Raw genomic sequence first — 11227 nt, forward strand, 5'->3', positions numbered from 1 at the left:
GGTGTTTAGTTTTCTGATCACTGGGCTGTTTAACTCTTCCACTGTTCGTTTTTTTTTTTTTTAATATGCACTTAACAAACTTCTCACTCAACAAATTTGAGTGGATACATAAAAGTTCATAGGTTGGGGCCCTATTTCTCATAAACTTTCATTTGACTGGACCTTGATCTCTAAATACCAAATATGCTCTTGATCTTTTTTTTTCATCTGGTGGTTTTGTTGGGGTTTTTTTTTCTAATTCTTAGAAATATTCTGCATAAGGTACAAGGAATTCACAGGTTCCTCCAAAAGAAATTTCAGTGCTCTTTAATGTAACCTGTTTTGTTACAGTTCTGGGAGACAACACTGAAAAATCAAGATATTTACTAACCTGAATACTATCTTCAGTGTCAGTTACATTTATCTTGTGTTCCAGAGGTCACGGTACCAAAAAATGTCAGCAGCTACCAAAAAATAAGTATTTTTAAATTATTTTTAAGTAGTTCTGTAAGTACACCAAGTTTTACGCTTCCTGGTTTTGTGATTTATAAGCATGTATATGTGTGCAACCTTTTTCCATAGGAAATGGGACAGATATTTTCAAAGCATCTTTACCTAGTAAGACTAACAAAATGAGTTTCTGTTTAAATAGCTGAGAAACTGAAATGTAGGCTGAAAGTAAGTTTTAACTAGTATATTCCAAGGAAAATGACCAAATCTCTCGGAGTAAAGGGAAGCTAAGAATGAATACTTGTTCTACTGATTAGCCAAAACAATAATTAATTTCATTGAAACAATTCTCACTTGACATGTAATGCACACAACCAAAGGTACAGGCTCATTAATAACTCAGTAATGACAGTCCCTCTCTGAGCCGTGTTAGGAAGCTTCTTTTAGAGTGTGTACTAGTTTGAAAACAAACCAGTGGGAGGCACCAAGTCAGAATAACAATTTAATGGGGAAGTTAAAAAAAAGAAAAGAAAAAAAACTAAAAGAAAACACTGGTTCAAACTGACAGAGTCAAGATACAACCTGAGTCCCTGTTAGGCAGGGTGGTGGTAGCAGTCTGGTGGAATGGTGGCTGCAGTCCTCCTGAAGTGGTGATCCTGTAGAAAAAAAGAGTCTGCTCTTCCTCAGAAGGTCCAGTGGTGGCTGTGTAGCTCCTGTCCTCTGGAAATCCAGTGGGAAGGTTGTTTCTGGTGTTCAGTCTCAGCTTATACCCATGATGGGATGCTTGGTTCCTCCCTCTGGGTGGAGCATCTCACAATGGGGTAACGAGTCATGAGGCCAAGTGTTGATTAGGCTCATTAACAGAAGATAGTCCGGAGGGAGTTATCTCTGAGTCAGGTGGCAGGACAATGATGGGCCATTAACAGAAAGATAGTCTAGGAGGAGGAGGCAAGGAAACACTGCCCCACCTGGTTTCAACAGCTCATGAGGATGGTAATGGAATACACTGCAACCCAGGACAGGGTGAAAAAAAAAAGTAATGCAAAGTCTTAATATTCAAGAAACACAAGTTCTTAAATTGACTTGGAATCAAATTATTGTAGTTAAGTAAGAATCTAAAGATACAAATAAATACTTAGTGGGGTTTTCAAAGATTGTTTACCTTGATGTGCCTGCGTCCAAAAATTCTTCAGCTACCTCTACAGCCCTCTGCTTCCAGTGTTAAGTCAGGTGCTGAAGTTTCACTTCTGGGCTTGTCCAGGAGCCTTGCAGTGTCAGCAGAGCTGAATTCTCCATGTCTAATTAATGCCTGGCAGGATTCTCAAGCACAGTTCCTCCACCTGTATCTCCTGAGCAACTCTATCCCAGAGGCATGTGGTGAGCACATGGAGGAGCTCCCCAAAACCCCCAGTCACAAAGTATGGAACACTGGGTAGCAAATTCCTCTCATTCTTCAACAGTGCTTTAAATTCCTGTCCATGAAATATTTTGTTAGTCTTGCAAACCTTGATGATGAATCTGTTTCATTTTGTATAAATAAATAAAAAATACCTGTGGTAAAAAGGGAGAAGCAATGAGTATGATACCACAGCCTTGTGGTAGAAACATTCACTGAGGGGCAGAGACACCTGGATCCCAGCCCCTGTTCCAGAGGCTGGTTTATATAAGACTTGTAATGTAAATGTTGAAAATAAGATTAAAAAAAATATTTAAAATACGTAAAGTAACCACTGGAGCAGGGACAGGTGTCTCCGTCATGAATATCCCTACTTTTCATGGTTGCCAGATTCCATACCTCTATGAGCTGTACACCCAAACCTTCACATGGCTGGAAGCCACAATATACATTCTTGCCCCGTGTGCTGGGAAGCAGAAGCTCTCGGCAGGAACTGATTGTGGCTCTTCAGGAATTCCACCAGCCCGTTTCTGGATCAGACTGCATTAGCCATGCAGTTGAGTCCTAAATCGATGTTACATTGCCTTCAGCAGCCTGGACTGCCATGCTCTACCCCACAAAACAGAAATTCCCTCATGTTGTAGCTCCCTCTTGGGGATTTGGTCCCAAGTGACTAACTGAGAAAGAAATATATCAAAAATATCTGTAAAATAATGCTGGCCTTTGACATTAAGTCTCAGTGGAAGCTAAAGCTTACAATGACAGTTAGACTCGTGAACCTTTACAGACTCCTTTTGAGATGTTATCCTAGATCCTGAAATCTTGACATTTTTAATCAGTTCCTTTTAAGCACAAAGAGGATATAACTAAATCTATCATCTAAAACCATCCATTTTAATATCAGGTTGCTTCAATACTATCTCCCCTACCAGCACCAAAAGGAGCAAGTGACATTATCCATTTCCAAGACTGTGTAATCCTGCGCAGCATCAGAACATTTACAGATCTTATGCAGTATACATGTACAGATATTAATGCTGCATGATGTCACACCTGTCATGAGATGATTTTCTTGGGAAAATGAGGAACACACTCGTATGCTGAAATGGCTTACAGACACACACCACAGAGTAAGCTTTAGGCACAGTACAGGTGGGTTTGACCCCAATAAAATCAAGGGAACTGCATATTCCCCCCTCAATCTGAACTGACTCACACAACAATTCACTCCAGTACGAGAACACAAGAATTTTTAACAGCAACTTTGTTGAGCTTAATGAAATTAATTTCCTAGTTACAACAACCCCTCCAATTTGTTTCCAGGTCTAATACAAGAACCATATGGAGAAAGGCACAGAAAGACAAGTAGGCGGTGCATGCCATTACCCACCATCTGTCCAGGCAAGCCATGCTGAGCCAAACGAGGAACAGGTCATGGCTCACACGACATTCACATATCAGAGCCTGTCTGAGAGCCAGTGTGCACTACAGCAGCAACTGACTGCCAGGGCACACACAGGAAGGTTTTCCTGGACTTACCATGTGAGATGAGGACAGCAAGGGGTTGACTGGTGAGGGAGGAGTAGCAGGTGAAGACAAACACCTGAGAAGTGAAAGCCTGTGTTGAGGGAAACAGTAAAAATTGACTGAGTGGTGTAGGAGTAGATTGTAAAGGCATACGTGATACAGCAGCTTGAGATGCTGGCATGAAGATTTTTATTGCAATAGAAAGCCCTACATTTACTAAGAGCTGGAGATTTTGCCCCAGGTTTCATAACCTTATAATGTAACATTATTCCAACTGGTATTGCTTTCTCAGCAAAAATTATAAAAAAATAAACGCATGTTAAATCCTATGGCATGTGTTTCGCTAAGATTTATAGATGAGCTTATCCACCACAGAGCTGTGTTCTCAAAGAACCTGCCCTGCACTTCCCTGCACCTGCAGAGGGCTGGGACTGGGAGGATAATTAAGAGCATTGAGAGCCTACACCAGATGTTCCAGGAATGGAGAAATTCCATCTTTGGTTGGCTGGCCTCAAGAGGCAGGAAAACAGCAAGAGGAAGTGCCCGTGTTTGAGCTGGCATGTGCCATGCAAGCCCTTGGCACGTCAGTGCCAGCCCTCTGCTGCTGGCAGCCTTCTTGCTGTGCTCTTTGCCTGGGGTTATTGCCACAGACCGGGCAGAGCCAAACACGGGGAATATACGGGGAAGGCTGAGGTGTTAAAGGAAATACGGCTGTGAAATAAGAGTGCATGCAAATGAAGCGAGTACAAGACTCATAGGACTCGTATTTCCAACTCAACACATTCCAGAGTGCAGGGCATTGCTTCAGAAAGATTAGGTGTCACTTCTGTGCTTGGATCACATAGATTTTGCATTTTAGATTGTTATCAGAAAGAGTATGTAATAAAATATTCAGCAGCAATGTTAATGTTTTGTGTCTGTATTTTGCTGCCACGATGATTAATATTTTTCTTTTTAAACAAAAGGGACTAAATAATAGTTAGCCCTTATCTCTTAAGTGACCAACTTTGGAGTTATGTTTTTCCCAGTATTGGAAACATCCATTTTCACTTCCTCTCAGCATATTAAGCAATACCAGAAAAGTAATCTTGCTTACAATTTAGAGCAAGAATTTTCACCTCAAACCAGAAGCCTTGCTTCTTAAAATTACATACTGTAGATTGAAGAACAGAATAAATCCTAAACCATACGTTTCAAATACTTTCAGTTCCTTCTTCTCTTACTTTTCTTTTCAGAAGTGCAACATGGGTACATGGTCAGCTTAATAGTAATAAATAAATCTTGGTCAGCCACTTCCAACTTCTTTTTCACTAATTCATGCAAAACTGTCAGCATGTCAGTGGACTGCAGTGCTTGATTTCAAAGAGGTCTGAAGAAGGGAGGAAAGCAGTATTGCCAATGTATTATTGAAAGCAGGAATATCTCTGCTGAATTTCAGAGGGGCATTTTAAGATTTAAATAATGAAGCCTCAGAAAGAATGAAAATGCCTAGGTGACACAGCAGTGACAGGCACAGACACTGTTCGTGTCTGGTTGGTATGTGTTCTGTCACAGCTCACTGCTTCTCACACTAATGTGGAAAACGAGGGCTTCTTTATTTTCTTTTCTCGACTGATCACCAAGCAATCCCAGTGGAAGTCCTGTGACATGGAACCATCCAGCCTTTGGGTGGAGAGAGGCCCTTCTATCCCACTGGGGCAACCTCTTGAATTTGGGCTGTAGGATACCCAATGCTGAAGCTGTGTCTGGGCTCTCGACAGCACCACATCCCTGTCCACATATCCCTTCACTTCTCACACCTTTGCCCCACTCAGACATTTGAAGGAAGGTTTCGTGGATGGCCTTACAAGCTGATGCCCCTTGTGCCTTTACCAGATCCTTCCATTCCTTGAGGAGGAGGTTATGAGCCACTTTGCAGAACTTGAACCATTTACTGAGGGCAGCTGCTCTCATCAGCAGCTGAATTGCAGATCCTTCAGCAAGGCTGCGGTGCCCAGAAGGGCAAGTGAAAGCTCACAAAGAGAGACAATCCCCTAAACACCTCATTTGCATTGTTTATAGGCTTATTTCAGCCAAATTAATAAAGGGGTATGTACCATTGTTGTTAGTAACAATGGTGGGCTAAGGTTTTTTTGAGAGCTCTCTGTTGTTTTCTTTAATTAAAAAAGAGCCATTTTCAGGAAGCTGGCAAAGACCAATGAAGACCATTTCATTGTTTAAGGATTAAGGGCCAAAGAAAGCCTGAATGGTTGATTAAGAGAATGTTTGTATGAAATAAGGGAACAACAAATGGATTGAAATCCTTTCCCTCAGGATCAGGCTTTATTAACTGGCACCCCTTGAACAATCATTTTTGAAAGAAATTTAGGGGATAGTCTAGCCTTATTTAAAAGTCTGAAAATCACTTAGATGTCTTTCCTTATTTTAAGTTCATCACTTCTGTGGAAGTTCTTGATAAGACACATTTAGTTTGCCCTTTGTTTCTGTTGCACACACCAGAGTGTATCTTGCAGGTAGGCAGTTTTACCTCACTGGCAGCTGGTTCTTAAGAGCTCAGGATTTGGGTGATTCTCCATTTCTGAACAAACATGCGAGCAATTATTTAGAAGATGTAATATATTTTATCTCCTCCCTGGTGCATCTGTGCGGCAGATTAGTTATTCTCATTTAGAGACTGAACATGGGAGTTGGGATATATCTGTGGCTCCTGTGGCTCTGTAGCATCCCAGAGGGGCAGAAGTGGCACCCAATCTTTCTGGAGGGGCAGAAGTCACGGCCACAGGAGGCAGGCAGGCAGCAGCAGCAATGCCGTGTTTATCCCATTCTTGCCCAGCCAGCAGGAGGGCTGCCTACATCCAGGGCACTGCATGATCTTCTTTTGCAGCCCACAGATTTCATTGTGTAACTAAAACAAATGTGAAATGACAGACCCAAATTTAGGATTTAGTGTGTTGCATTATTTAAAAATCCCTATTAATTTTGGAAGCTTCCAAATGTAGTCAGTGCCATGTGAAAATAACCCAGAATCAAGCGAACCTGAGCTAGACTTGCCAATTTGCAAAAAATGTTTGACTTTCTTTGACTCTTTTACAATATTTTTAATAATTTACTTGCACCTCTTCTAATTAGCAATATCTCATCCTAAGAGAGTAATTTTTTTTTTCCTCGAAATATTTCTTTTCAAATTCTGTATCATTTTTTCTCAGTTTTAGAACACGAACAGGGGCTCCAGCCACATTTCAATTCATTGCTGGCTAAGTAAACCTTCATGCCCAAATGAATTTTTGAATCAAACCACCCCAGAACTTCAGGCAAACCCTGCTCATCTTGCTACTGTAGAAGGGAGGAACTTGAATGGTTTTTGGAGTACTGAATGTGCAGAGGTGAACCAGAGAAGGAAGAAATCCATCAGCACATTGGGCCGTTCTAGTTGCAGAGAGACAAAAGTGATCAGTTTAGATGGAGTGGTTGGCTCAGAGAGAAGGCACACTAACAGGGGGCTGAAACAGGAGAACTGGAGCTTAAAATTAAGGGCAATTCCTCATTCATAAATAGAGTCCAAAACAGCGTAGACAAATAAGACATTGGTATGCCCACCAATGTTTGATGGCCGTCACATGGGTGGAGCATGGTTTATTCCTTTTAAAGTATTCCAGTGATCCCATTAATTTCTGTTTTCATTAAATAATATTAATATTTTCATATTACTAGGGGAGAATAGGTGGATTTTCCTTTGTCACATTAGATATTCTTTTGATAGAAAAGTCATTTTCTGATAAAACTATAGTCAATGTCTGACCTTTAGCTGGTTTTCAAAACTCTTGCAAGGCAGTTAAATGCTGAATAACTAATAACTGCGTGGTACGATATTTTTTGTAGCTTATGTTCTCATTTCTATTTTGTGCCTTTAGAGTTTGAGTTTGTCAAGTGTGTTGAGAACCTTCAGTCTGATGGGGACTGTGAGTTTATCATTGCTGTATAAATCTCATTCACAGCAGCATTTAATGATTGCTGCTTGACGTTAAATCTGGATGAAATGCAGTCTACTCAGCAAGTTGAGTGCATTTTCAAACCCCCGCACAACAGAAAACAAATCTAAAGTTTTATTTTGCAGCCAACCCAATTTAACACAATACTGGGATAAGGTACACAAGATCCACACAAGGGGAATGTAGCAAATGTCAGAAGGCTGGGAATTCACTCCTTCACAAATTTCCATGCCTTTCCATAACCACAATGCAGGTACATGAAGACATTTCAGGCAGTTTTTTACCTCTGTAGCTTCAGCATCCAGAGCAACTACCCAAGCTGAGCTCTGGCCATAGATTTATTCCAGAGGTCTGAAATGCAAAGAAAAAATATACATTTTTAAAATTGTATAGGGTTCACTCATAATGTGTTTATTAATATAATTAGAGCATAACCATTCCTTTTTGCTTCTTATTTCCTCTAGCTAATCCTGATTAATTATATTAACTAAAATATAGCAATGATACTTGCCAAGAACCTGTGTCAAAAATCTAAAAGAGACACCTTGATTTTGCCTCTCAGATTTAACAAATAAAAATTCTTCTAAGATAAAAGGAAGACAAAGCACATCTTAAACTTTCATCCTTTTTGAACGTGACGGTGCTGGTGCAAGACACAAGAACATGCTACTAGAGCTTGTGAAATTTCTCATGCAGTGTGTCTTTTTAGAAAGTGAAAATTACATACATCATGGAAAAATAATGGTTTATCTCTTAATTAGTAAGGAAAAAACCCAAAAACTACAACCCAGGCTGCATTTTGTTTGAGTCAAAGAATAAATTAGACACATTTTTTAAATGAAATTTGCTTTACAGTGGTATACATTGAATCAAATTTAGGTTGCTCTTTGGGAATGTGAAACCACTGTGAAGTTGCTCAACAAGGACTGATGGCATAAAGATCATCTGGGCATACACTGGAACAAATCCTAGAAATTTTAGTTCCCATTTTTCCATGTATCTGCATTTAGTTGCTTTAAACTGTGATCTCTTTATGATTGTAGCATGATTCTATATTCCTCCGAGAACTTCTTGTGATGTCATTCATATTTGAATAAATACAGCACCACCACGATAATTACAGAAGGACTTTTTAGTTAAAACAGGTCCCTGTATAGGAGAAAAGCAACATTTTCAGTTAGATTCCTAATAATAATTGCACTCCAGTATTCTACAGCTGCAAAGGAGATGAGCGAATATGGGGGTGGAGAGTTCAGCCCTTCCTTTCTGTGAACTGGATTTAAACCTTAAGCCAAACAAAACTGTGAATTGTGAGGTGGTTTTGATTTCACTCTGTAGTCAGCAGCTGGCTCTGAAATATAATCATAAATTGCCCAAGTCTATCACAGATATTTTAAGACAATCTCTTAAATGAATCTGGGCCATTTCAAATTAGTAATGAAATCTTAATCCAAACAAATTTCACAGACAGCAGATACTGTTCTAAACACAAATGATAAAAAAAAAAAAAAAAAAGAAAGAGGCACTTCAGTCTCAAAAATGAAGTTACCTGCAAAGCTTGAAACACGCAGCAGTGATGGATCAGGAAGTTATTAACTATTCACTGTAGGTATGGTTTAAAAAGCTGAATTTGGCATCTGCTATCATATTTCATTTCCTTTGAGTGGAATGTACAAAGGAAAACTTTGAAACTGTGGTTTGAGGGCCAGCCTAAGTGCAATCTGTTCCTTGAACAAACCAAATGTAAGTTTACACCCGTTCTCTGGATGCCTTTGTTACATTATCTTACAGAACAACTGACGGGACTCTGCTGAAGCACTGAGAAATGAGACACTGTTTCCCACTTGTGAATATGTTTTCCTGAGTGAAAAGAAAGTACCCCCCCAGTAACAGCAATATAATTACATTCCTAAGCATGTTGAAGGTATGTTAACGAGACACAAACTGTGAGACAGGTACTGCAGTTGGTGATAATTCAAAGTTTAAATCACAAAATCTGTATTACAAAGATCTTTCGAAGAATCACATTTGCAAAGCTAGTGAATTAATGTGCTGACTGGGACTTGCTTCTGACAGGTCCAGCTCATTACATTCAGATACCACTGGCACAACTGAGTCTACTGGGAGCCTAAAAGTCTCTGAGAACAGTCTCAGAGTGACATTTGGGATAACAGGGGTGAATTTCAGCCAGGTCTTTCATATGCCTATTTGCTGCTCTATATTTTTGGCTCCAGGCACATGCCAAGATCAAATTCCCAGACTTTCTCCGTGCCCGAGCAAATATTGTTCGACCCAGATTTGGAACATTCATCAAACACAGACACAGCACGTTACTGTACATGGCTCTGTCACACGAACACAGTCCCACAGTGGGTTGGGGACCAAGGGGATGCACAGAGCCTCCTGCAGCTTGGAAGCACCCTATGGCACGGAAGGAGAGGGTGCATCTCACTGGTGACATGTCAAGGGACAGTCTCCAAGGATACCTTTATCCTGGGGGATTGATCTCCAGTGAATCCTCCAACCAGCTCGGGGAAGAGGAGACCATGTTCCTCTGGGCTGCAATTTAGTGACTAGCTCAGACCTGGCTCTGAATAACCCTTGAAAAGCTTGCAGTGCTGAGCTTGGTTAATAAAGCTAGGCTACAATTTGCATGCCAAATGGCTATTCCCCTCTCCCTCCTCTCCCCACCTGAAGCTGATGTGGCCCATGTTATTTTAGCTGATAGATGGTGTCAGGTACAGCTGCAATGGAGCAGAGCACACAGGAGCTGTGGCAGGCTGCTCTTGCAGTAGAGTTTCTCAAATCAAGGTTAAGAGTTATGCTTGTCTCAAGAGGGGCTCTAAGCACAGGAACAATCCCCTCACTATTAACTTTTTAGGAGGAGGTTCAGCCAAGAAGATGTAAAAATGTCTAGGATGCCATCTAAGTCTCATTACCTTTCATGAGACAGGTACTGCTGCCTTGCTTTTTGAGGAGCACTTGTTTGTCACCTTAAACATCTAGAAACGTTAACTTCTTTCAGACATGGCTTTCAGTCAGGCTTTCTTTGTTTGCATCTAATTTATGCTTCACTTTGTTTTTCAGAACATAAACTTTGGAAATATAAAGGTAATAGATTAGAAAATTATTATTGTAGGAAAAATATGGAGTCAAAGATTTTTAATTAAAAAAGAGAATGAGTTCTAGCTTAGAGAATGCTTGATGGTGCTCTAACAGGACCTCTGTTGCTGATGTCAGGATCAGGAAAGAAAGTGCAAAACTTCTCAAGTGTCTTCTTTTTTTTTTTTTCTATTTCTTTCATTTCTTTGTGACAGGTTTGGTTTATCTGGTTAAAATTTTTTGTCTGGCTTAGTGCTTTAAAACACAAAGTGCGATTTACAGCACTTCATCAACTTTGGTTGAAGACCCAGGAAGTGAAAAAGGGGGGGAAAACAAACAAACAACTTTCCCCCAAAAGAAAAAAAATAATATTCACCTGGTGGCGTATACTGATGAGAACGGAGGTTCCCAGCCAGTGCTTCTTAGATATCATCACATCTGAGACTGAAATAGAGATATTCCTGGAGACCTGTAACAGCTTTGATGGTATCTCAGGTCTATTTTCTTATAAATGCAAAAGAAAAAAGGAAACTCTGTGAAAATAAAAATGAACAGATAGAGATCCAGGCTACAAAGCAGAACTACTTTCAGAAAATATGGAAGTGTCATTACCAAAGAAAAAGAAAAAACCAACAAAGCCCAAACAACAAAAAACCCCATAAACCCAAACCCAACCAACCAAAATAGCAACAACCACCAACCAAACCAAAAAACCCCAAAAAACTCTGTCTTGAATGGTGGAAGAACTCACCCTCACTTAACCACCAGAATGGAATTTACTGTC

General features: G+C 40.2%; 1 long non-coding RNA gene across 1 annotated transcript; it reads right to left on the minus strand.

Moving 5' to 3' along the window:
* Positions 1-3367: 3367 nt before the first annotated feature.
* LOC116443405 lies at positions 3368-10970 on the minus strand. The gene is made up of 3 exons (XR_004239867.1): positions 10820-10970; positions 7626-7692; positions 3368-3443 (listed from the first exon to the last, which is right to left on the minus strand). It is a non-coding gene; the product is annotated as an uncharacterized LOC116443405 (long non-coding RNA).
* Positions 10971-11227: the final 257 nt, after the last annotated feature.

This window comes from Corvus moneduloides, chromosome 4 (assembly GCF_009650955.1).
Source record: "Corvus moneduloides isolate bCorMon1 chromosome 4, bCorMon1.pri, whole genome shotgun sequence".
Classification (NCBI taxonomy): domain Eukaryota; kingdom Metazoa; phylum Chordata; class Aves; order Passeriformes; family Corvidae; genus Corvus; species Corvus moneduloides.